A 25,532-nucleotide genomic window follows, 5' to 3' on the forward strand; every position below is an offset into this window, starting at 1 on the left:
AGGTCAAGGGTTAGGGTTACGATTTAGATTTGATGCACATCTGAGTGCTTGGAACGGCATGTCATTTGAAGTGTGTGTGTGTGTGTGTGTGTGTGCATATAAATTGTTTTTATTTGTACGTGTTTGTGTTTAAACATAAATATTACAATTTTACGTATGTTGGCAACTTACTATTACACAGAAGTCAGTGCCACACATCAAACCTAATGAATCAGCATTCATGTGGTTGTGGGAGTGTGTGTTTTGGTGTGGCAGACAACACACACACACACACTCCTTGGAGTTGTTTAGCATTGTATGGGGGCGTATTCACTCAGTTGAGTTATTGTGTCCTGGTTCACTCGTGTTTACATAAAGCAGTATCAATCCACAGTTTTTCTTATTTAATCCTCAACCCAAACACTCAACCCTCAACCATGAAAAAAAGATGCACACATAACACATAACACTGTTTAAAAAACATCAACTCTAGATACAGTATAATTCCTGTTAAGGTAGTTATGGCAACAAGCCTAATTGTAACGAATTTAAAGATTCCCATTACTAGATTAAATGTGTCAGTTGTTTCAATTACTGTCAAACACTGTTATGCAGTTCTATATTTCACTAGTGGAGATAAGACCAATTCCAAGACAGATTAAGTCTGGCCTAAATTAGCTGTGAGTCCCAATTTAAAATTCCATATAGTGCACTAAGCATTATCTATGTCTGCCACGTCCAGTATATTAAATCAGATCCGTGCTTGGAAGATCCAGTATATTAAATTTGATGGTGACCTCCGTTAAACTACCAGGTGATAGTATATGTGGGTGCTGTCCCACCACAGAGTAGTGACGTGTCCTAGAACCAGCACAAGTAATCAAAGTCACTTGTTGTCCAGTAGTGATTTTGCTGAACAGAACCAGAACTCACCCTTCAGTTTTGTTTGTTATTCTGCCTAGTTCTGGCCTCCATGGTGACCCTGCTCCATGAGCAGAAACACAAATCGCCTCCGGTGTGTGCTGAGATCGCCGCTGTAGTCATTAGCTATATAAGCACGTCTACAGCTACAGCTAACTGCGGTAATTACTACCGAAGGCGTTTAGCGTGCTAGCGCCTCTCAGCCTCGGAAGCCGGGTTCCTCCCAACAATTACAGCCCCAGCCATTCAGTTGTGACATTTCAATCCGCACGTGTCAACGTGTCAGCTGGTCTCTCCGCAGCATGTGAGGACCCCACTGTGAACGCGGGCGTCCTCCTAAACGCCCTGTAGGATAGAGAGCGGGACAGGATGTGGAAATGTTAACAGGTCTGATGAGTGTTCCTCTGTAAATGTTAATGTGATTAAACCATTATCTTCATCAGTTTATTGACGTGGGGAGATTGTGAGTACGCTGACATCCCCCTGCAGACCTCCGGAGCAGCAGGGGGACATTTTGATCGTATTTTTCTGAGTGTGAGTCAGGGAGTTATTTAGCATTTACTTTCTGCACACACTTCCACAAAATGTCTAGAAAAGTCTCCTTAAATAGTGGGGTAAAGAGGCTGGCATGACTTTATGATGTATGAATTTATGAACAGATGACACACACACACACTTTTCTCATTCTATCTTTGTTCGGCAGTTGCGACCTCGTAATCTGATTGGTTGAGAAGTGCTCTAACCGCGCTGATGTTCCTGATAACATCATGTGTTTTTCACACCAAAACTATATCACCGTGCTGATACGTTGCTAAGTAACGGCGGGTTTTATGCACCCTTAGTTCTGTTCGTATACAAAATGTGAAATCAACACAGTGAGAAGCAAGACAGAATTTGACCTGCAGGTTGTTTTAGTTAAACTAAAGGAGGGTGACTTAAACACCTGCACACACACATCAGATTCATGCCACGGCATTTCAGCGTTTACCTGCTGTACCACACAGTAGAAAGAGCGTTGGCCACCGGCGTAACTTCTGTAAGGTTCAGATTTACATACACAAATAATGCCATAAACCTATTTACGTACATGCATGATGCAGTAAACCTAACAAATATTGCAGTTCATTACAAATTAATGGTGTTTAGTTTTTCTGTCGTTTAGTGTTTTAGTGTCTAGTGTTTAGCATATTATTGAGTGATTTCGTGTTTAATGTTTTAGTGTTTTGGAGTTTTAGTGTTAGGTGTTAATGTTTTAGGGTTTAGTTTTTTAAAGTGGTTTGTGTTTAGTTTTTTTTGTGTTTTTTCGTGTTTTGGAGTTGTAGTGTTTAGTGTTTTAGCATTTTAGCATTTTAGTGTTTAGTGTTTTTGTGTTTTAGTAGTTTCATGTTTAGTGTTTTAGTCTTTTAGTATGTACTATTTTAGTAGTTTTGTGTTTAGTGTTTTAGCATTTTAGTGTTTTGGTGGTTTCATGTTTAATGATTAATGTTTTAGTGTTTAGTGTTTTAGTAGTTTCATGTTTAGTGTTTTATTGGCTTTGTGTTTAGTGTTTTAGTGGTTTCGTGTTTAGTGTTTTAGTGTGCCTTATTTTGAACTTGTATTCCAAACTAGCACTGGTAGAGCTCTATAAACCATACACTCTTTCTGCTGTTGTTGGTAGAGTGCTATAAACCATTCTCTCTTTCTCTCTCTCTCTTGCTCTCTCTCTCTCTCTCTCTCTCCCTCTCTCTCCCTGATGTTATTAGCAGTGTTGTGATGTTGCGACGGTGTCATTTTGTCAGTAACGGGATAATATAATTAATTACTTTTCCTGTCGTTACAACGCCGTTGACGTTACTGGTCATTAAAAGCGGTGCGTTACTATATATTAATATACTAACAGTAATACGAGCGGACCGCTGTCCAGGCTAGTGAGGAGTAACAGTTCTCGATAGGTCACAGTTCTCGGTGTAACACCTGTTTAACTTAACAAGTCAGTAAGCGATTGGCTAAGGCAGCATTATGGTAGCCAATCAGAGCCAGTGTTTTTACACGCGTGCCGAAGCACAACAGTGACACACGACAGAGGCAGAAATGGCGAGTCAGGAGCAAGCCGAAGAAAAGTTAGCATTTTCAAGGTGGCGATATAAACATTATTTAAGAAAATACTTGAAGTTCCTGAATGTCTACCAGGCTGGGTATTTGATTTATTTAATTAAGAATAGAGGTTTTATTGTTAAGTTTACTTCTGTTGTGAGCAAACCAGTTGTCAACAAACCAGAATTTAATTTAATTTGATAGATGATTGATAGATATTTTTTATTTTTATTTTTTTTCAAAGATTTGGGATTTTAAAGGATTTTATCCTGCACTGGTCTGTTGATGTGCAATAAATATCAAAAGTTAAACACCTTTCTGATCTACTCATTTCAACTGACTGTGAAAACTGCTTTTTCAAAAAATCCTTATTCATTGGCATATAACTTTTTTTTTTACTGTAATGCAAATAGTTACTTTCCCTGGTAACGAGTTACTTTTATTATAGAGTAATTCAGTTACTAACTAAGTTACTTTTTTGAACAAGTAGTGAGTAACTATAACTAATTATTTTTTTAAAGTAACGTTCCCAACACTGGTTATTAGTAGAGCTCTATAAACCATACTCTCTTTCTCTGATGTTATTAGTAGAGCTCTATAAACCATACTCTCTTTCTCTGATGTTATTAGTAGAGCTCTATAAACCATACTCTTTCTCTGATGTTATTAGTAGAGCTCTATAAACCATACTCTCTTTCTCTGATGTTATTAGTAGAGCTCTATAAACCATACTCTCTCTCTCTCTCTCTCTCTCTCTCTCTCTCTCTCTCTCTCTCTCTCTCTCTCTCTCTCCCTCTGATGTTATTAGTAGAGCTCTATAAACCATACTCTCTCTCTGATGTTATTGGTAAAGCTCTATAAACCATACCCTCTCTCTCTCTTACACACTCTCTCTCTCTCTCTCTGATGTTATTAGTAGAGCACTATAAACCATACTCTGTCACTGTTGTTATGCAGGTAAGTTTATGTTGTGGAACTTTGAGGAAATGAATTCCAATATTGGAAAACACCTCTGTTTCTGTCTTTATTTTTTATAACTTTCGATGTTGTGAATGACAGCATTCACCTTCAGCTTCTACACAGAGCAGTAAATGATGAATGTATTTAAGGCTGTCACTCTGTTGATACATATTGCATTTTGAAGTGGTATATTGAATGTACTAAATATATATTTAATACTGTATATATTTAATATTACATATACTCTATATCACATCATACACGAGTCCAAAACAAAATTATTAACATTTGTGATGCTATTTTATACAAAATACTTTTTCTTAGTTCAGGTGTTCTCTTTTTGTAAGTAACTCCTACATAACCTACTGTCTCACTGTCTGTCTGTCTGTCTGTCTGTCTCTCTCTCACACAAACACACTGCCTTTTTCTCTCTCCGTTTTGTCTCTGTCCTCTCTCACTCTTTTTCTCTTTGTGTGATGAGACCTACACAGACATATACCTATATCTTTATTTTCTCCTCAAGCCTGTGAACACAAACACACACACACACACACACACACACACACACACACACACACACACACACACACACACACACACACACACGCACACACACACACACACACATGCACACACACACACACACTTACACATACAGACACAGACAGACCCACACACAGACACAAACACTTGCACACAAACACACACACAAATCCGAGCCACTCTGGCTGACCATGTGGTCAAACATGCGTTGGGTTTTCTGGAGGCAAATGGTCCAACCTAATCTGTGCTGCTACACTGTAGCATCAACCGGGCATTTCAAAATGAGAATAGATAAGTAGACCTGTCCTCTATATATTCTACATCATGCATCAGCTATTCATGTGTCAGAACAGAAAGAGGCCATCGTCAATATGGTCAGAGCAAATATTAGCATACGTTTCTACATGTTTCTACACCAGCACATCATTACTGACACCCTCACCATCAGCAACATCCATTCAGTGAACCTATCTGCACTGGGCCACTGACAGTGTGAAACAACTGCGTTATGAATTTGCGCAAACATGCTCTGCTATCTACTCACTGATAGTCCAGTGTCCTGTGCCACACAGCATTGACAACATTATGCCTTTTTCACACTGTTGTCCAATACTGTAATGAACATCACAGGACACCGTGCCAATGTCAGAGTCCCTGGCAGCATGGCACCATCACACAATGTGTGCAGCCATTTGCCAAAATGGTGGTGTTCATCATCATTCCACTCTTGGTCCCTACAACACTGTACACATCATCACCTTCTTCAACACAGAGCACAACGTACTCATTCTCCATCACTAGTGGGATGAACCAGAACAGACAATACAAGTTTGTACCGGACTGCTCAAGTACAAACTGGTTCACTGAACAGCCACGATTTGTTGTGATTCACCTCCACCAAACTCTCCATTACTGTTGAGTTCTTTTTGGCATGGAGGTGGTCACCAACCCCACCAGTATATACATTCAGCAGGTGATGGAGGAAGCTTGAGGTTATTTTGTCTTTTTGTTGTCCATGTGTTTACAGTATATACAGCATGTGTTGCTGTAGTGTTCATGCAAAACAAAAAAAAAACCCTTCCCCTTGTAATTTTACTTTATGGTGTAAATGGACTGAATATGCAGAAATAACTTCAATATTTGTGATTATTCATGTATATGTGAGACCTCTGACAGTCCTTCACAGCAGACTACCAACTAAACTCTCAAACACATGGTAGTAGCGTTTTATATGAAAGGTTAATCATCTGATATTTGGGTGTAGAGTTTTGATGCAATAATATGGTTTTGGCAAGAGTTCCTAGAGTTTTGGTTGAAGTGTTTTTTCCAAAAGTGTGAGATGTTTTGCCTGTTGTGTGTGTGGCATTGGGTGCTGTGTGTTCATTTTTGACAAAAATAGACATACTTTCAGAAACTGGGTCTTAGCAGCTGCGAAAAACTGTAAGTGAACCACACTTACATTGTTAGTCTGGTTCAAGACCGAATGGTGAAACAGTTGTGGTGTGGTAACCCTGTAAGTAATATGAAAGGCCTTGTGATATATTGTAGACCCAGTTCTGTAGTCTTGTAGTCCTGGATGTCTGGAGTCCTGTAGTCTTGTGGTCCTGGAGGTCTATAGACTCGTAGTCCTGTAGTCTTGTGGTCCTGAAGGTCTGTAGTCTTTTAGTCCTGTAGTACTGTAGTGTTGTAGTCCTGTAGTCTTGTAGTCCTGTAGCCTGGAGGTCTATAGTCCCATAGTCCTGTAGTCTTGTGGTCCCAGAGGTCTATAGTTTCGTAGTCCTGTAATCTTGTGATCCTGGACATCTGTAGTCCTGTAGTCTTGCAGTCCTGTAGTCCTGTAGTCCTTTAGCCTTGGGGTCCTGGAGATCAGGCGTTTAATTGCCCTTCTAACAAGCTTCCAGGCAAAGCAGGCAGTGTGAACAGATTGTAGCCCCATCATGAGAGACCCTGGCTGGGTATAAATCAGCAAGCTCCCCTGGTGGTTGTAAGGCTGCTTTATGGCTGTGTTTGGTGAGATAGAGACCAGGGAAGGTTTCATAAATTAACTTTACTTTCTCTTGCTTTCAGACAACCTCCCCTAGGGGGCGACATTTTTAGGACATGAACACTGTATGTTCTTGAAGTTAATTTCATTGCAGTGCTGCCTCAGTAGTTTCCCTGTAATCAGTCATTCGTGTGTAGGAACGCTACGGTTCTTCTGGTCCTGACACATGTAGTCTTTTACCACAACACCGAGCCCACAGTGTTATACACCTCTTCTCACGTCTGGTGGTGGAGCACGCTCAAAGTCAAACGGGTCCCCTGGGTCCTCCCCCACCCCGGCCCCTCCCTCACTCTGGCCCCTCCCCCTCCCTGGCCTACACCAACGCCCTCTGCACTGGCAGAGCTAATCAAGGTCGGTTGGCAGGTTGGCGAGGGCACGGAGGTGGTGCTGGAGTCAGCGTTTGTAAATGAACGATATACACACGTGATGACCTTCGTCTTACACACGTGATGACCTTCATGTTACATACGTGACGACTTTCATCTTTCATACGCGATCATGGAAACTCTTCCAACTGTGTTTTTTTTCTTTTTAGTAATGACCTAGTAATGACCAGCTGTGTTTGAATTTGAATGAGTTTGATATATATATGTGTGTGTGTGTGTGTGTGTGTGTGTGTGTGTGTGTGTGAGAGAGAGAGAGAGAGAGAGAGAGAGCAGTGAGGATGTCTAGATGTAGCTGTGTAGTGCTCCGTGGTGATAATGTGGACGAGATGTGAATTAATGTGGATTAAGTGGAAGGAGTGTGTATGGAGCAGGGTTTATAATGCTTATAACCACTCCCACGCCAGTAATGAGCAGCATTACACACCTGATGGTGTCAGATTAGAGAGACTTAGATATAGCAGCCCAGACTGAGTGTAATGGAGAGAGGGAGAGAGATAGAGAGAGAGAAAGAGAGAGAGAAAGAGATATAATATATACATACACACCCTGAGTTGCAACTGTATTAGAGATGCACCTGCATGATTGGAGCTTCAAGTGGATGGGAATTAAAGGCGTGATGGGAATTAAAGGCATGATGGGAATTATACAGGTGAGTGCAGTATCAAATCAGGTGAGCAGGGTTTCATGGATCAGTTTCAGTGTGCAGACCCAGTGGGCAAAAGAGCTCAGATCGCTGAGTGATGTAAACGCATCGCCTGGTCAGAGGAAGATCACAGCGTGCTGATTGGCTGAAGGACACTTCCTGTCAGGTGACACCAGTGCAGGTGGAGGTGTTCTAATGGAGTGTGTTCTCTTGGCACACCTCTGATACCAAGGTGTGAACATTTGGACAGTTGGACATTTGGACATCAAGACATTTGGACACCAGGACTGACCTCGGCATTGAGGCTCAGTCAGCTCCTCCCTTGAGTGTGTACAGGACAGAAGGGTCGTTTTAGCAGAAGGGCCCTTTCAGGAGGACAGAAGGAGTCTTTCAGCAGGACATTACACCAGGCCATAGGGTCATGTATTCATGGATCGTTTCCAGAATCATGACAGAGTTCTCCTTCTCTGGCCTTCACCGTCCCCAGATCGTGATCCTGTAGAGTGTCGGACAGCTTTTCAAAACCTCTGTCTCATTTGAGAAGCTCTTCTCTATATCAGAAGCTGTTCTGGCCGCATGGACCAAGATTCCTGCAGAACGATTTCAACACCTAGTGGAATCTCTGCCATGATGAATTACTGTGGCTCTGAAAGACAATGGAGGTCCAGCACACTAATAAAGTGTGTGTGTGTGTGTGTGTGTGTGTGTGTGTGTGTGTGTGTGTGTGTGTGTGTGTGTGTGTGTGTGTGTGTGTGAATGAGCACATATGTATTTCCCAGAGCTGAGTGTTGGGTGGGCGGAGTCTGTGCTCTCTCGTCTCTTCTACCTTTCCATTCTTTCATCTTCTTCTCTCCCTTTCTTCCATTGTTTGTGTTCCATCCTTCCTCCACTGACCCTGAACTACAAGATTTAATGACTCCCCCCCACACACACACACACACACACACCCTCCACATGGTACAGTCCAGACCCTGACTCCTGTCACTGTCTGCCCTGTTCATCACACAGCTAGTCATGCTAATTGCAGAGCAAGTGCTTTGTAGACAAAGGCGTTGTGGTGGTGTGAGAGCCCCACACGTCTCTCCTCTGGTGGGTCCACAGGCTCCTGCATTAGCGCTGATGGTGCAGAGCGGTTGGAGGTAATTGTGGGTCAGGACAGCACTGCCTCCACTGCCGAGCTCCATCTCTGCCGTGCTGGGTGGATGTGATTAAATCAAGTGGCTCTGTGTAGTCAGAGTGTACCCCAACACCCCCCTGCCACAGCGTGTGTGTATGTGTGTATGTGTGTGTGTGTGTGTGTGCTAGACATCCCCCCATCCCTTCCACAGCGTGTGTGTGTGTGTGTGTGTGTGTGTGTGTGTGTGTGTGTGTGTGTGTGTGTGTGTGTGTGTGTGTGTGTGCGAGAGAACCCCTCATCCCTGCCAAAGTGTGTGTGTGTGTGTGTCTGTGTGTGTGTGTTCCTGTGAGTGTTTGTATGAGTGTGTGTGTATGCATGTATGTGTGTGTGTGTGTGCGAGAGAACCCCTCATCCCTGCCAAAGTGAGTGTGTGTGTGTGTGTTTCTGTGAGTGTGTGTGTATGCATGTATGTGTGTGTGTGTGTGTGTGTGTGTGTGTGTGTGTGTGTGTGTGTTAGACAACCTCTCATCCCTGCTGTGTTAGTATCCTCCACATTTCTATAATAAGCACGCGGACTGGGAGGAGACCAGTGAAGGCAATAGCATTAGCAGTGCTAGCTTTAGCAGTGCCTGCGTTTACGGTGCTGGCATTTGCAGTGCTAGCGTTACCAGTAGGGTGTTTTCTCCCACCTCTTCTCTACACCTTCAAGTGTTTACACATGATGCTGTGAAGGTAATTGTGGCTGCAGGTTACTGCCGTTATGAATAGCTTTGGCCCAGAACATGCTGGGGGTGGATTTGTTGTGGTGTTGGCGAGGTTTTCAGTGTCCACTGCTATATTATTATTATATATATATAAGAAAACAATCACTTTCCTCATTTTGTCAGTTCCTCATTGTGACATTCAGGAAAAAAAGCCAACATCTCTCAAATGTTCCACCAACAGAACACAGTCCTGCAAGTTGTGAAGCTATGGTCAATCTTGTGTAGCTGTGGTTTATATGGTGTAGCTGTACTGGTTTGTCTGGTGTAGCTGTACTGGTTTGTCTGGTGTAGCTGTACTGGTTTGTCTGGTGTAGCTGTACTGGTTTGTTTGGTGTAGCTGTACTGGTTTGTCTGGTGTAGCTGTACTGGTTTGTTTGGTGTAGCTGTACTGGTTTGTTTGGTGTAGCTGTACTGGTTTGTCTGGTGTAGCTGTACTGGTTTGTCTGGTGAAGCTGTACTGGTTTGTCTGGTGTAGCTGTACTGGTTTGTTTGGTGTAGCTGTACTGGTTTGTTTGGTGTAGCTGTACTGGTTTGTCTGGTGTAGCTGTACTGGTTTGTCTGGTGAAGCTGTACTGGTTTGTCTGGTGTAGCTGTACTGGTTTGTTTGGTGTAGCTGTACTGGTTTGTCTGGTGTAGCTGTACTGGTTTGTCTGGTGTAGCTGTACTGGTTTGTCTGGTATAGCTGTACTGGTTTGTCTGGTGTAGCTGTACTGGTTTGTTTGGTGTAGCTGTACTGGTTTGTCTGGTGTAGCTGTACTGGTTTGTCTGGTGTAGCTGTACTGGTTTGTTTGGTGTAGCTGTACTGGTTTGTCTGGTGTAGCTGTACTGGTTTGTTTGGAGTCGTCCTCGCCCAGTGCAGAGGTGAATCCTGGCATGAGGTCATCAGGCCTCGACAGGAACCCCAGGACACGAAAGGACTCCAGCAGAAAACCAGGTGCACTGCAGGTGTGGGCTCAGTGATCCAATTGGTCAGTTCCAGGGGCTCTAATGATGCGATTGGACAGCTCAGGGATGAGGCTGATGGCCCGTTGTTGGACTGCCTCAGTAACTCTGTGGGCCACACCTCCTCGAATGAGAGGTAGAGGGAGCGAAAGAAGAGAGGGAAAGAGAGAGAGAGAGGGAGAGAGATGGGGGGTTGAAGGTTGGTGATGGATGACTCTTGAGCCACCGTCCTGGTCAGGTGTGTTTCAGCTCACCTCCTCCAGACTCTTGTTCCTTTGGCTGACAGCTGCCATTATGTTTCCAGCCACAACCAAATAGGCAGCAATACACGGGGTGTGGGGAGAAAGAGTGTGAGACCACTGAGTGCTGTCTGTCTGTCTACCCCACTCCTCCTGTCTCTCTCTCTCTGTCTGTCTGTCTACCCCACTCATTCTGTCTCTCTCTCTCTCTCTGTCTGTCTACCCCACTCCTCCTGTCTCTCTCTCTGTCTGTCTGTCTACCCTACTCATTCTGTCTGTCTCTCTCTGTCTGTCTGTCTACCCCACTCCTCCTGTCTCTCTCTCTCTGTCTGTCTGTCTACCTCACTCATTCTGTCTCTCTCTCTCTGTCTGTCTGTCTACCCCACTCATTCTGTCTCTCTCTCTCTGTCTGTCTGTCTACCCCACTCATTCTGTCTCTCTCTCTCTGTCTGTCTGTCTACCCCACTCATTCTGTCTCTCTCTCTCTGTCTGTCTGTCTACCTCACTCCTCCTGTCTCTCTCTCTCTCTGTCTGTCTGTCTACCCCACTCATTCTGTCTCTCTCTCTCTCTGTCTGTCTGTCTACCTCACTCCTCCTGTCTCTCTCTCTCTGTCTGTCTGTCTACCCCACTCATTCTGTCTCTCTCTCTCTGTCTGTCTGTCTACCCCACTCATTCTGTCTCTCTCTCTCTGTCTGTCTGTCTACCCCACTCCTCCTGTCTCTCTCTCTCTGTCTGTCTGTCTACCCCACTCATTCTGTCTCTCTCTCTCTGTCTGTCTGTCTACCCCTCTCATTCTGTCTCTCTCTCTGTCTGTCTGTCTACCCCACTCATTCTGTCTCTCTCTCTCTGTCTGTCTGTCTACCCCACTCATTCTGTCTCTCTCTCCAGGGTACCCGCGGGTCCTTAAAAAGTCTTAAAATGTCTTAAATTTAGTTTTCCATATTCAAGGCCTAAAAATGTCTTAAAATGTCTGGAATTTTATGAGGGGAGGCATTAAATTATTATAAGTGTGTGTTGTTCAGTTGTTCTGGCGCGATGTGAACTTTGCCGAATCTAGCGCTAATGCAGAAAATAACCGCTCCAGGGTCCTAGTGCTAGATTCCTAGCGTTGGAGTATACGGTCTACCCCACTCATTCTGTCTCTCTCTCTCTGTCTGTCTGTCTACCTCACTCCTCCTGTCTGTCTGTACATGTGTGCGTGTGTGTTGGTGCATGTGTGTGTGTGTGTGTGTGTGTGTGTGTATCGTTTTATCACTCATGCGTGTGTTAGCAGGGGAGATGCAGGCAACCTCCAGTTCAGCTGAAGTAATTAAGGCTGAGACACAGTTTAATTAAAGTAGGACATTTGGGGCCCATAAACAGAGAGAGAGAGATGTTTATCACATCCTCCATCAGCCTGTGAGAGTGGAGCACAACCACAGCCAACCCCGTTAGCCTGAGTATCATCACCGGCAGACAGCCAGGCCCTGCCATCCACAAGAAGTGTACTTAAAGAGGTCATGTGACCTCTGAGGCGGTCTGGTATATTGTGGTCATGTGATCCCCAAATTAGTGTGGTAAAGTGACCCTGAAGCAGTCTGTTAGATTGTGGTCATGTGACCCTGAAGCAGTCTGTTAGTGTGGTCATGTGATCCCCAAATTAGTGTGGTAATGTGACCCTGAAGCAGTCTGTTAGTGTGGTCATGTGACCCTGAAGCGGTCTGTTAGAGTGTGGTCATGTGATCCTGAAGCGGTCTGTTAGAGTGTGGTCATGTGACCCTGAAGCGGTCTGTTAGAGTATGGTCATGTGACCCTGAAGTGGTCTGTTAGAGTGTGGTCATGTGATCCTGAAGCAGTCTGTTAAAGCTTGCTTAAAAAGTGCCAGAGAAACATTCGGCTAAGATGCAGTATCATTCTGCCAAAATAACTCAAATGAACTCAAATGACTCAAATGAACTCAAATGACTCAAATGACTCAAATGAACTCAAATGACTCAAATGAACTCAGATGAACTCTGAAGGGGTAAGCACTCTCTTATTCATTTTCTGACATTCTGTAATCGCTCCTGTATAATATCTGGCAGTAAAACTGATGTAAGCTATTTGCTGACCTTTGAAAATGTAGTGTTGGAAATCATTAATCGTCAGTAACTTAATTGTATTGGTATTATTATTGCCATTGTTTTATATGACACTACTGAAGTATATTAGATAAGTGGTATGAGTCAGTATATTAGACATGTGGTAGTGGAGTGTAGTGGTTAGGGAACATGAGTGAGTGTAGTGAAGAGGAAACATAAGTGAGTGTAGTGAAGAGGGAACATGAGTGAGTGTAGTGAAGAGGAGTGAAGAGGGAACATGAGTGAGTGTAGTGAAGAGGGAACATGAGTTAGTGTAGTGAAGAGGGAACATGGGTGAGTGTAGTGAAGAGGGAACATGAGTGAGTGTAGTGAAGAGGGAACATGAGTGAGTGTAGTGAAGAGGGAACATGGGTGAGTGTAGTGAAGAGGAAACATAAGTGAGTGTAGTGAAGAGGGAACATGAGTGAGTGTAGTGAAGAGGAGTGAAGAGGGAACATGAGTGAGTGTAGTGAAGAGGGAACATGAGTTAGTGTAGTGAAGAGGGAACATGGGTGAGTGTAGTGAAGAGGGAACATGAGTGAGTGTAGTGAAGAGGGAACATGAGTGAGTGTAGTGAAGAGGGAACATGGGTGAGTGTAGTGAAGAGGGAACATGAGTGAGTGTAGTGAAGAGGGAACATGAGTGAGTGTAGTGAAGAGGGAACAAGGGTGAGTGTAGTGAAGAGGGAACATGAGTGAGTGTAGTGAAGAGGGAACATGAGTGAGTGTAGTGAAGAGGGAACATGGGTGAGTGTAGTGAAGAGGGAACATGAGTGAGTGTAGTGAAGAGGGAACATGGGTGAGTGTAGTGAAGAGGGAACATGAGTGAGTGTAGTGAAGAGGGAACATGAGTGAGTGTAGTGAAGAGGTAGCATGAGTGAGTGTAGTGAAGAGGGAACATGAGTGAGTGTAGTGAAGAGGGAACATGAGTGAGTGTAGTGAAGAGGGAACATGAGTGAGTGTAGTGGTTAGGGAACATGGGTGAGTGTAGTGAAGAGGGAACATGAGTGAGTGTAGTGAAGAGGGAACATGAGTGAGTGTAGTGAAGAGGGAACATGGGTGAGTGTAGTGAAGAGGGAACATGAGTGAGTGTAGTGAAGAGGGAACATGAGTGAGTGTAGTGAAGAGGTAGCATGAGTGAGTGTAGTGAAGAGGGAACATGAGTGAGTGTAGTGAAGAGGGAACATGAGTGAGTGTAGTGAAGAGGGAACATGAGTGAGTGTAGTGGTTAGGGAACATGGGTGAGTGTAGTGAAGAGGGAACATGAGTGAATGTAGTGAAGAGGGAACATGAGTGAGTGTAGTGAAGAGGGAACATGGGTGAATGTAGTGAAGAGGGAACATGAGTGAGTGTAGTGAAGAGGGAACATGAGCGAATGTAGTGAAGGGGGAACATGAGTGAGTGTAGTGAAGAGGGAACATGAGTGAGTGTAGTGAAGAGGGAACATGAGTGAGTGTAGTGAAGAGGGAACATGAGTGAGTGTAGTGAAGAGGGAACATGAGTGAGTGTAGTGAAGAGGTAGCATGAGTGAGTGTAGTGAAGAGGGAACATGAGTGAGTGTAGTGAAGAGGGAACATGAGTGAGTGTAGTGAAGAGGGAACATGAGTGAGTGTAGTGAAGAGGGAACATGAGCGAATGTAGTGAAGAGGGAACATGAGCGAGTGTAGTGAAGAGGGAACATGAGTGAGTGTAGTGAAGAGGGAACATGAGTGAGTGTATTGAAGAGGGAACATGAGTGAGTGTAGTGAAGAGGGAACATGAGTGAGTGTAGTGAAGAGGGAACATGAGTGAGTGTAGTGAAGAGGGAACATGAGTGAGTGTAGTGAAGAGGGAACATGAGTGAGTGTAGTGGTTAGGGAACATGGGTGAGTGTAGTGAAGAGGGAACATGAGTGAGTGTAGTGAAGAGGGAACATGAGTGAGTGTAGTGAAGAGGGAACATGAGCGAATGTAGTGAAGAGGGAACATGAGTGAGTGTAGTGAAGAGGGAACATGAGTGAGTGTAGTGAAGAGGTAGCATGAGTGAGTGTAGTGAAGAGGGAACATGAGTGAGTGTAGTGAAGAGGGAACATGAGTGAGTGTAGTGGTTAGGGAACATGGGTGAGTGTAGTGAAGAGGGAACATGGGTGAGTGTAGTGAAGAGGTAGCATGAGTGAGTGTAGTGAAGAGGGAACATGAGTGAGTGTAGTGAAGAGGGAACATGAGTGAGTGTAGTGGTTAGGGAACATGGGTGAGTGTAGTGAAGAGGGAACATGGGTGAGTGTAGTGAAGAGGGAACATGAGTGAGTGTAGTGAAGAGGGAACATGAGTGAGTGTAGTGGTTAGGGAACATGAGTGAGTGTAGTGAAAAGGAAACAAGAGTGAGTGTAGTAAGTATAGTGAAGAGGGAACATGCGTGAGTGTAGTGAGAATAGTGAAGAGGGAACATGAGTGAGTGTAGTGAGTATAGTGAAGAGGGAACATGAGTTAGTGTAGTGAAGAGGGAACATAAGTTAGTGTAGTGAAGAGGAAACAGGAGAGAGTGCAGTGAGTTTAGTAAAGAGGCGAGAGTGTAGTGAGTATATTGAAGAGGCAACAGGAGAGAGTGTAGTGAGTATAGTGAAGAGGTAACAGGAAAGAGTGTAGTGAGTGTAGCGAGTATAGTGAAGAGGCAATAGGAGAGAGAGTAGTAAGTGTAGTGAGTGTAGTGAAGAGGCAGCAGGAGAGAGTGTAGTGAGTGTAGTGAAGAGGGAACATGAGTGAGTGTAGTGAAGAGGTAGCATGAGTGAGTGTAGTGAAGAGGGAACATGAGTGAGTGTAGTGGTTAGGGAACATGGGTGAGTGTGGTGAAGAGGCAACATGAGTGAGTGTAGTGAAGAGGGAACATGAGTGAGTGTAGTGAAGAGGGAACGTGAGTTAGTTTAGTGAAGAGGGAACATGGGTGAATGTAGCGAAGAGGGAACATGAGTGAGTGTAGTGAAGAGGGAACATGAGTGAGTGTAGTGAAGAGGGAACATGAGTGAGTGTAGTGAAGAGGGAACATGAGCGAATGTAGTGAAGAGGGAACATAAGCGAGTGTAGTGAAGAGGGAACATGAGTGAGTGTAGTGAAGAGGGAACATGGGTGAGTGTAGTGAAGAGGGAACATGAGTGAGTGTAGTGAAGAGGGAACATGAGTGAGTGTAGTGAAGAGGGAACATGAGTGAGTGTAGTGAAGAGGGAACATGAGTGACTGTAGTGAAGAGGGAACATGGGTGAGTGTAGTGAAGAGGGAACATGAGTGAGTGTAGTGAAGAGGGAACATGAGTGAGTGTAGTGAAGAGGGAACATGAGCGAATGTAGTGAAGAGGGAACATGAGTGAGTGTAGTGAAGAGGGAACATGAGTGAGTGTAGTGGTTAGGGAACATGGGTGAGTGTAGTGAAGAGGGAACATGAGTGAGTGTAGTGAAGAGGGAACATGAGTTAGTGTAGTGAAGAGAAGTGAAGAGGGAACATGAGTGAGTGTAGTGAAGAGGAAACATGAGTTAGTGTAGTGAAGAGGTAGCATGAGTGAGTGTAGTGAAGAGGGAACATGAGTGAGTGTAGTGGTTAGGGAACACGAGTGAGTGTAGTGGTTAGTGAACATGAGTGAGTGTAGTGAAGAGGAAACAAGAGTGAGTGTAGTGAGTATAGTGAAGAGGGAACATGCGTGAGTGTAGTGAGAATAGTGAAGAGGGAACATGAGTGAGTGTAGTGAGTATAGTGAAGAGGGAACATGAGTTAGTGTAGTGAAGAGGGAACATAAGTTAGTGTAGTGAAGAGAAAACAGGAGAGAGTGCAGTGAGTTTAGTGAAGAGGCGAGAATGTAGTGAGTATATTGAAGAGGCAACAGGAGAGTGTAGTGAGTATAGTGAAGAGGTAACAGGAAAGAGTGTAGTGAGTGTAGCGAGTATAGTGAAGAGGCAATAGGAGAGAGAGTAGTAAGTGTAGTGAGTGTAGTGAAGAGGCAGCAGGAGAGAGTGTAGTGAGTGTAGTGAAGAGGGAACATGAGTGAGTGTAGTGAAGAGGGAACGTGAGTGTAGTGAAGAGGGAACATAAGTTAGTGTAGTGGTTAGGGAACATGGGTGAATGTAGTGAAGAGGGAACATGAGTGAGTGTAGTGAAGAGGGAACATGAGTGAGTGTAGTGAAGAGGATGAGTGAGTGTAGTGGTTAGGGAACATGGGTGAGTGTAGTGAAGAGGGAACATGAGTGAGTGTAGTGAAGAGGGAACATGAGCGAATGTAGTGAAGAGGGAACATGAGTTAGTGTAGTGAAGAGGTAGCATGAGTGAGTGTAGTGAAGAGGGAACATGAGTGAGTGTAGTGGTTAGGGAACACGAGTGAGTGTAGTGGTTAGGGAACATGAGTGAGTGTAGTGAAGAGGAAACAAGAGTGAGTGTAGTAAGTATAGTGAAGAGGGAACATGCGTGAGTGTAGTGAGAATAGTGAAGAGGGAACATGAGTGAGTGTAGTGAGTATAGTGAAGAGGGAACATGAGTTAGTGTAGTGAAGAGGGAACATGAGTTAGTGTAGTGAAGAGGAAACAGGAGAGAGTGCAGTGAGTTTAGTGAAGAGGCGAGAGTGTAGTGAGTATATTGAAGAGGCAACAGGAGAGTGTAGTGAGTATAGTTAAGAGGTAACAGGAAAGAGTGTAGTGAGTGTAGCGAGTTTAGTGAAGAGGCAATAGGAGAGAGAGTAGTAAGTGTAGTGAGTGTAGTGAAGAGGCAGCAGGAGAGAGTGTAGCGAGTATAGTGAAGAGGCAACAGGAGAGAGTGTAGTGAGTATAGTGAAAAGGCAACAGGAGAGTGTAGTGAGTGTAGTGAAGAGGCAACAGGAGAGATTGTAGTGAGTGTAGTTAGTATAGTGAAGAGGCAACAAGAGAGAGTGTAGTGAGTGTAGTGAAGAGGCAACAAGAGAGATTGTAGTGAGTGTAGTGAGTATAGTGAAGAGGCAACAAGAGAGAGTGTAGTGAATGTAGTGAAGAGGAAACAGGAGAGAGTGTAGTGAGTATAGTGAAGAGGCAAGAGTGTAGTGAGTATAGTGAAGAGGCAACAGGGGAGAGAGTAGTGAGTGTAGTGAAGAGGCAACAGGAGAGAGTGTAGTGAGTATAGCGAAGAGGCGAGAGTGTAGTGAGTATAGTGAAGAGGCAACAGGAGAGAGTGTAATGAGTATAGTGAAGAGGAAACAGGAGAGACTGTAGTGAGTATAGTGTAGGGAGGGAGAAAGGAAGACGGCGAGATCTAATTTTGTGTGTGTGTGTCTGTATGGTCTGTGTGTGTGTGTGTGTGGTCTCTATGTGTGTGTGTGTGGTCTCTATGTGTGTGTGTGTGTGTGTGTGTATGTGTGTGTGTGTGTGTGGTCTCTATGTGTGTGTGTGTGTGTGTGTGTGTGTGTGTGTGTGTCTGTGTGTGTGTGTGGTTGGCCCATGCCTCAAAGCTTTCATTATTGCAATGTTCTTCTGAAGGAAGATTTAACATACAAACACATTTACATCCACAGCCTAACCCATCTCCTGCTCTCTCTCCCTCTCTCTCTATCTCCCTCTCTCTTCCTCCCTCTCTGTCTCTCTCTCCCTCTCTCTCTATCTCTCTCTCCCTCTGTCTCTCTCTCTCTCCCTCTCTCTATCTCTCTCCCTCTCCCTCTCTCTCTCTCCCTCTCTCTGTCTCTCTCTCTCCCTCTCCCTCTCTCTCTCTCCCTCTCTCTGTCTCTCTCCCTCTCCCTCTCTCTCTCTCCCTCTCTCTGTCTCTCTCCCTCTCCCTCTCTCTATGCCCCTCTCTCATTCTCTTTTACACTCACATTCTAAGTGACTAAGGTTATGCAGCCATTTGAATTAAGTGCTTATATTTGGTTTGTTTATTCCTTCTTCCCTCATATCACTTGTGTGTTCAAACCCTTGGCAATGTGATTATGAAATAACACCATGAGTTATGGAAGTTAATAATGTAAGAACTTCTACAGGTTCATGATGGAGAGAGTTTGACCGCCCTATTTAAACATAGTTTAAACATAGGTACACACAACTCACAGAGCTGTCCAATCACATCATTAGAGTGCCTGGAACCAGCCAATTGGATCGCTGGAGCCACACTTGCAGTGCACACAGGCTTCTGCTGAAGGAACATCAGATCACATACCAACATCAGACCAGATGTGAGGAGGAGGAGGAGGAGGGGAGAGAGACAGAGAGAGAAGGGGGAGAGAGAAAATGAGAGAGGTAGAGAGAGCAACAAAGAGAAAAGAGGGAGAGATGGAGAGGTGGAGAGAGAGAGATCAAGCATTGTGTGTTGAATCCTATTTTTTTCTCGCCTAGTCCTGCAAGAATGAATCATGAAATGTGTGTGTAACTTTGTCCTGCTGATGCAGTGTCCTGCTGCATTCCTGTTTGGGTTTGGTCTGAAGTCGTTTCTCTGTTGTGCAGATCACAGCACTCTTGGGTTATGTGTTTTACGTAAGAGTCACAATTGGAACCATTATTCATGAACTTCTAGATGATCAACACATTACTCTTGATGAGGTGTCAATCGTGCCACTCAGAGCCCAGGAAATATATATACTATGTATGTAAATACACAGTTTACAATCATTTCACGGATAATGGAAGTGCAGTTTACGGGGCCCTTGGCACACAGATGTGATGTTCTGAGCTGCTGTTTGAGGACCACATCGTCTTCCCTGGCCTTCCTCGTATGGAACGGGTGTGTTATTGTTGACGACAACGGAAAGCAACAATGTAAACAAAATGTGTGTGTCTGCGACTGTAATCCACACTGTAACGAGACGTGTCAATGACTGTGCTTGTCATTTGAAGATGTGTCCGAGGTCCATCCGTGTCTTAAAGGAGTTTCAGAACCCAGAGTTAGTTCACCGTTGGCCGGTTCTCCATGCAGTCCCGTAAGGGTGTGTGGTGTTGCTGCTGTATTGGAAATCGAATGCGACCTCATCTGAGATCGCTGTAATTGCTCAGGGAGTTCAAAGTGGTGGTGAGGGTCGGCCATGTTGGGTGGGTGCAGAACCCCATTCTGCTCTTGCGCCGAGAAGCACAAAGTCAAAGTCGTGGAGGATGTGTTGGTGCGTTGCTAATGGTTTTCAAGTATTGACCAATCAGCAGGCTCGATTAGTCTTCCTTAAGGTGAACGCTCCTGTCTTGTGGTGGGTACGCAGGCATTAATAACTGAAGCATTTTGTCTTGTTATGTAAATGAACCCAAAGTGCTGTGAACACCTACACACACTGTACTGTTTCCTTAATGAAATCTAAAGAGTGTGTGGGAAGTGGAGTAGACTGCACATATTTCAACATCAGCAAACCACCAAACAAAGAAACAATGACCACAACAAGAAGAACAAAAACACAATAAATATGGTAAAAAGTTCTCTCACAAGAACAAATACACAATTCATGTGGTAAAAGCTTCTCTCACAAGAACAAATACACAACGCTTCTGGTAAAAGGTCCCTCTGAAGTATAAACACGGAATATTCCTCTATCTTGGTCTAACCGATATGAGAACCTCATGAAACGTAAGATTAAATATACATTAAGATTAAACAACAGCAAAAGAGAAGAGATAAAACTCAGCAGCACCTTATTCCATTATTCTCATCTTTAGCAAAGAGACAGCGTTCAACACTAGGAGACATTTTTATTGTGAAATGTACAATATCTTCAGGAATATTTAAAAGATTTATATGATTTAGCATTAGCAGTATTTGTTATATCTGTTGGTTCTTAATATAACATAAGTAAATCAGTCAATAGTGAGTTAAAAGGTCTGTGTTTCACACACTGGGCAGAGTCAGGTATGGAATTTTCCAGAATGACTTTGTCTCTGTTTCCCTCTGTGGTTTGGCCAGGATGGGGAGACCTGCAGTCTGTGTTTGGAGTCACACTGGCCCTCTGTGTCTCTAGTACAGCAGAGAGAGGAGTGAGGTGGGAGAAGAGTGAGGAGAGAGAAGGGAGAAGAGTGAGGAGGAAGAAGAGAGGAGTGAGGAGGGAGAAGAGTGAGGAGAGAGAAAAGTGAGGAGGGAAAAGAGAGAGGAGTGAGGAGAGAGGAGTGAGGTGGGAGAAGAGTGAGGAGGGAAAAGAGAGAGGAGAGAGGTGGGAGAAGAGTGAGGAGAGAGAAGAGTGAGGAGGGAGAAGAGTGAGGAGTGAGAAGGGAGAAGAGTGAGGAGGAAGAAGAGAGAGGAGTGAGAAGGGAGAAGAGTGAGGAGGAAGAAGAGAGAGGAGTGAGAAGGGAGAAGAGTGAGGAGGAAGAAGAGAGAGGAGTGAGAAGGGAGAAGAGTGAGGAGGAAGAAGAGAGAGGAGTGAGAAGGGAGAAGAGTGAGGAGGAAGAAGAGAGGAATGAGAAGAGTGAGGAGGGCGAGGAGAGAGGAGGGAGAGTGAACAGAGAGGAGCTTAAGGGAATGACAGTGACAGTACAAAGTGTGAGCAGAACTGTGTATCTGAGTGTGAATGTGTATGTCTGTGATTCTGAGCATGTCTGAGTGTGTGTGTGTGTGTGTGTGTGTGTGTGTGTGTGTGTTCATATCGCTTTTTCTCAGCATGTCTGTGTGTGTGTGTGTGTGTGTGTGTTTGTCTGTGTGTGTGTGTGTGTGTGTGTGTGTGTGTTTGTGTGTGTGTGCACACATACATGCGCATATGTTTATGTAGAGCCAAAGTGTATGTGACAGATGCCGTTATTTTAATTGTAATCAGCGTTGCCTCATTGAACGTGTTAGTTAAAACATGCAGTTCTTTCAAAAGTAAGATGGATAGATCCCATTCTTTGATGTTATGTAAGTTAGACTCTGGGCTCTTAGATCTGGGGTATTTTTCCGCAGTGGAACTTCTCAGTGTCTTCACAGGTGGAATTTTGGAGCGTGTCCAACAATTATTAGCTCCACTCCTCCCATCCAGAGAGAAGAGAGGTGATGAGTATGGGGGGAGATTAATGAAAGGAGTGATATTCCTCACCCCTCACTAGAGAAGTGTGCACTCCCCCACTTCACAGTGCACTTCCCACACACACCTCGTAGGGAAGCTGTGTTATTGGTCCAACAGCAAATAAGTGAATTAGCTAATAAGCCTGTGCAATGGACTTCTGGATGTCTGAACCTCCTCTGGATTATTCTGACATGCTCCACCTTCGCCTGACGGAGGAGGTTGCAGGTGATGGAGATGGGGGGGGGGGTGCAGTGTCAAGTGTGGAGTGTGCAATTCTTTTTTTTACGTCTATAGCACTAATTTTGGTTCAATAATCTGAAAGTTCATTACATAAGGTATGGGAAACAGCATTTATATGTTTAGAATAAACTACTGTGTGTCAGCATGAGGAAAATTTTAATCTGGGTTTTAAAGATTGCAGAGATTTCACTCCTAACATTCTCAGGACCTCCGTCTCCAGTCTGAAGGGCTGCGGCCGCTGTGGCTGCTGGTGTTGTAGACTCTCACTCAGGTGTGTGCGGAGTGCCGTGAGCCGCTGCTGTCACTCACAGGTGTTGTGTGGGTTCAGGTGTCGGAGCAGACTGCTGTTGGACAGCGTGATGTACTCTCTCTCCCATCTCGCCCCCGGCTTTCATTTAAATGCCTGCACCTGGTTCAGGGAGGTCAGATCTGCTCGGAGCAGCGTTCATTCCATCTGCCTGACAAAGCCTCAGATCTTCTCTCTCTCTCTCTCTCTCTCTCTCTCTCTCTCTCTCTCTCTCTCTCTCTCTCTCTCTCTCTCTCTCTCTCTCTCTCTCTCTCTCTCTCTCTCTTTTGCTTTCTCCTTGCTGATATTCTGGAGGCATGTCCTCCCCCCTGGCCTCCACCCCCAGGAGGAGGCTCTGGCCACTCTGGTGAGCTGAAGGTGGAGCTGTGGCTGGTCAGAGCACTCCTGCTACCTGGAGGAAACCAGGTTTCTGATGGACGCTCAGTGCCACTTTGGCTTGCTATATACAACGACGAGAACATTTCATATGAATCAAACGTCAATAGTAAGAAGAGATGTATGAGGCAGACCCAGACAGCTGTAGCTCTAGTGTGTTGTGTCTGAGCTGTAGCTCTAGTGTGCTGTGTCTGTGGAGTAGCTCTAGTGTGTTGTGTCTGAGCTGTAGCTCTAGTGTGCTGTGTCTGTGGAGTAGCTCTAGTGGGCTGTGTCTGTGGTGTAGCTCTAGTGAGCTGTGTCTGAGCTGTAGCTCTAGTGGGCTGTGTCTGAGCTGTAGTTCTAGTGGGTTGTGTCTGTGGAGTAGCTCTAGTGGTCTGTGTCTGTGTTGTAGCTCTAGTGGGCTGTGTCTGTGGTGTAGCTCTAGTGGGCTGTGTCTGAGCTGTAGCTCTAATGGGTTGTGTGTGTTGTAGCTCTAGTGGGCTGTGTCTGTGGTGTAGCTCTAGTGGGCTGTGTCTGAGCTGTAGTTCTAGTGGGCTGTGTCTGAGCTGTAGCTCTAGTGGGCTGTGTCTGAGCTGTAGCTCTAGTGGGCTGTGTCTGTGGAGTAGCTCTAGTGGGCTGTGTCTGAGCTGTAGGTCTAGTGGGCTGTGTCTGAGCTGTAGCTCTAGTGGGCTGTGTCTGTGGAGTAGCTCTAGTGGGCTGTGTCTGTGGTGTAGCTCTAGTGGTCTGTGTGTTTTGTAGCTCTAGTGGGCTGTGTCTGTGGTGTAGCTCTAGTGGGCTGTGCCTGTGGTGTAGCTCTAGTGGGCTGTGTCTGTGCTGTAGCTCTAGTGGGCTGTGTCTGAGCTGTAGCTCTAGTGGGCTGTGTGTGTTGTAGCTCTAGTGTGCTGGGTCTGAGCTGTAGCTCTAGTGGGCTGTGTCTGTGTTTTAGTTGGATTTGTCTTTCAGGCTGCATCTTTTTCCTGTTCTTCACCTCAGCAGACCCACACTGTGAGTGGCCCGTCTCCTTTGGTTACAGAAGGTTTGGTTTATTTCTTGTCCAAGTCCGATGGCTGTGCCATGGCCCTTCAGTCCTTTGGCTGCTGGTTTATGCATTTGACCCTTGAAGGTCGAGAGTGTCAAAAGAGACAGCAGCACAAATGTTTTTTTTTCAGTCTTTGTAGGGGCTTTTTGCCTTCTAGGTTGTTGAAGACCAAGATTAATGGAGACGGATGTGACCAGTAAGTCTCTGGTCCATGAGTTCTCTGTGAGTGCTGGTGAAGCCGTGTCTTAGATCAGCAGGAGTGTCATTCACGGATGGTATCCGAAGATGGTTCCCGGCTGCTCTCAGCTTTGAATTTTCACAGACATGCACAAAAACTATGACAACAACATGAAAGGGTTTCATTTATTTTGAGAAAAAAAATGCTTTTCAGAATGTCATGCATTTCTGTTGTAAAGGTTCCAAAACCATTTGTGGGACGTAATTCCCCTCAAAGTGCCCTACTGCACTGGCGTTAGCCTGACAGCCAGGCGAGCTGCCAACGAGGCCGTCTGCTCAATAACATTTGACACGACTATAGATTTATTCTGCTGACGTTCCCATTAACCCTGGTTCACTTCTTTTACTTCAGCCGTTGGCTTGGCCGAGGGGAAAATGCTGCGCTGGCTCATGGCTTGTTTACAGCTTGGCTAGCGTCACAGAGCTAGCCTTGGCGCAGAGCTAATCAATAAGGCAGTATCGCCCGGGCCAGAGGCTACAGGCTAGGTATTTTCCTTGTCATCTGAATTAGCAGTGCCTGCTACTTCTCTTCAACAATTGCCATTAGCATTTTAGCATTAGCGTTTCTCATTAGCATCTTGCGCCTTCTGCTGCTTGTTTAAGTGCGGAATGCTAATGGTGCGGAATGCTAATGTTGGGATCGGCGTTGCTAAGAGCTGAAGAAGAACGGCACAGGCGTCGCTGATAATCCGTCGGGACAGGGGGAGAAGTGTGTGGAGGAGGGGGGCAGTGATCCGAGCTCATCAGCAATCAGCATTAATGTTGATGTTGTGTTGTTTGTGCGCATTAATCATTTGGGACAGGACCCCATGCTAGCAGCGCAGCATTAATCCGTGTAGCGCTACCACAGAAACTGATGATGATGAATTACTGCGTTTATCAAGTCAGTCCCCATTAGCACGACCACTGATGAGCGATCGGCATGAAGGCAGACCCTTCTGGACTCCTCCTCCTGTGGGGGGTGGTGGTGGTGGTGGGGAGGAGGGGGGGATCTAGAGAGCTTCTTCCATACAGCAACCAAAATGGCTGGGGTTAGTTTTATATTGGGGAGTGGAATAGGGGTGTTATTACCCACGTTCCTCAGTGCTTTAAGTCCTGTCCAAAGCCACCATGTCGGCCATCACCGTGGACTGCAGTCTTCCACATCAGGACCGGAGCACGTTTTACCTGCTAGGAAACACCTGGGAATACACACAGTGTGTTTGGATCATGTGCAAGTTGCCATTGCAGAACATTTAAAGTAAATATATTCAGTAAATATTCCATCAGTAGTTTTCTTAGGCATGGAAGCACTAGGGGAAACATTTCCTTGTTTGCAATATTTTGTCTTTCTGCAAAATGAGGATTCTGCACATGCTCTATTCTGCACATGCTCTATTCTGTGATTCATAACAGCCCTGGAAAAATGTAATCGATATTTCTGTATTGTAGAAATGTGAAGCTACATATTACACATCTGTTTTTATGTTTTGTTTTTTTTTACATGACAAGTCAAACATAAACTTGACAGAGTTGTTAATATTGAATTACCGATATATGTCCAGAAAACAACTCCCATCCCAGTATAATTTATGATAAGAGTAAGGAGTACTCTTTCTCTCATAATAACACACTCGTGTCACTCTGTGAGAGTAGGGTTAGTAGAAGCAGTGCTAAAGACATGCATGTCCTACACTAGGGACGAGTGTCTCCCAAGGACAACGTCTGTCCTGTGGTAGGACACAAC

At 44.9% G+C, this 25,532-nt stretch overlaps 1 protein-coding gene across 12 annotated transcripts in view; it reads left to right on the forward strand.

Annotated features, from left to right (window-relative positions):
* The window catches only part of nrxn2b (neurexin 2b), a 580,834-nt gene that overhangs the window by 223,404 nt on the left and 331,898 nt on the right, over positions 1-25,532 (forward strand). The gene's annotated exons all lie outside the window — the stretch shown is intronic.

The sequence above is a fragment of the Brachyhypopomus gauderio genome, chromosome 1 (genome assembly GCF_052324685.1).
Source record: "Brachyhypopomus gauderio isolate BG-103 chromosome 1, BGAUD_0.2, whole genome shotgun sequence".
Classification (NCBI taxonomy): Eukaryota; Metazoa; Chordata; class Actinopteri; order Gymnotiformes; family Hypopomidae; genus Brachyhypopomus; species Brachyhypopomus gauderio.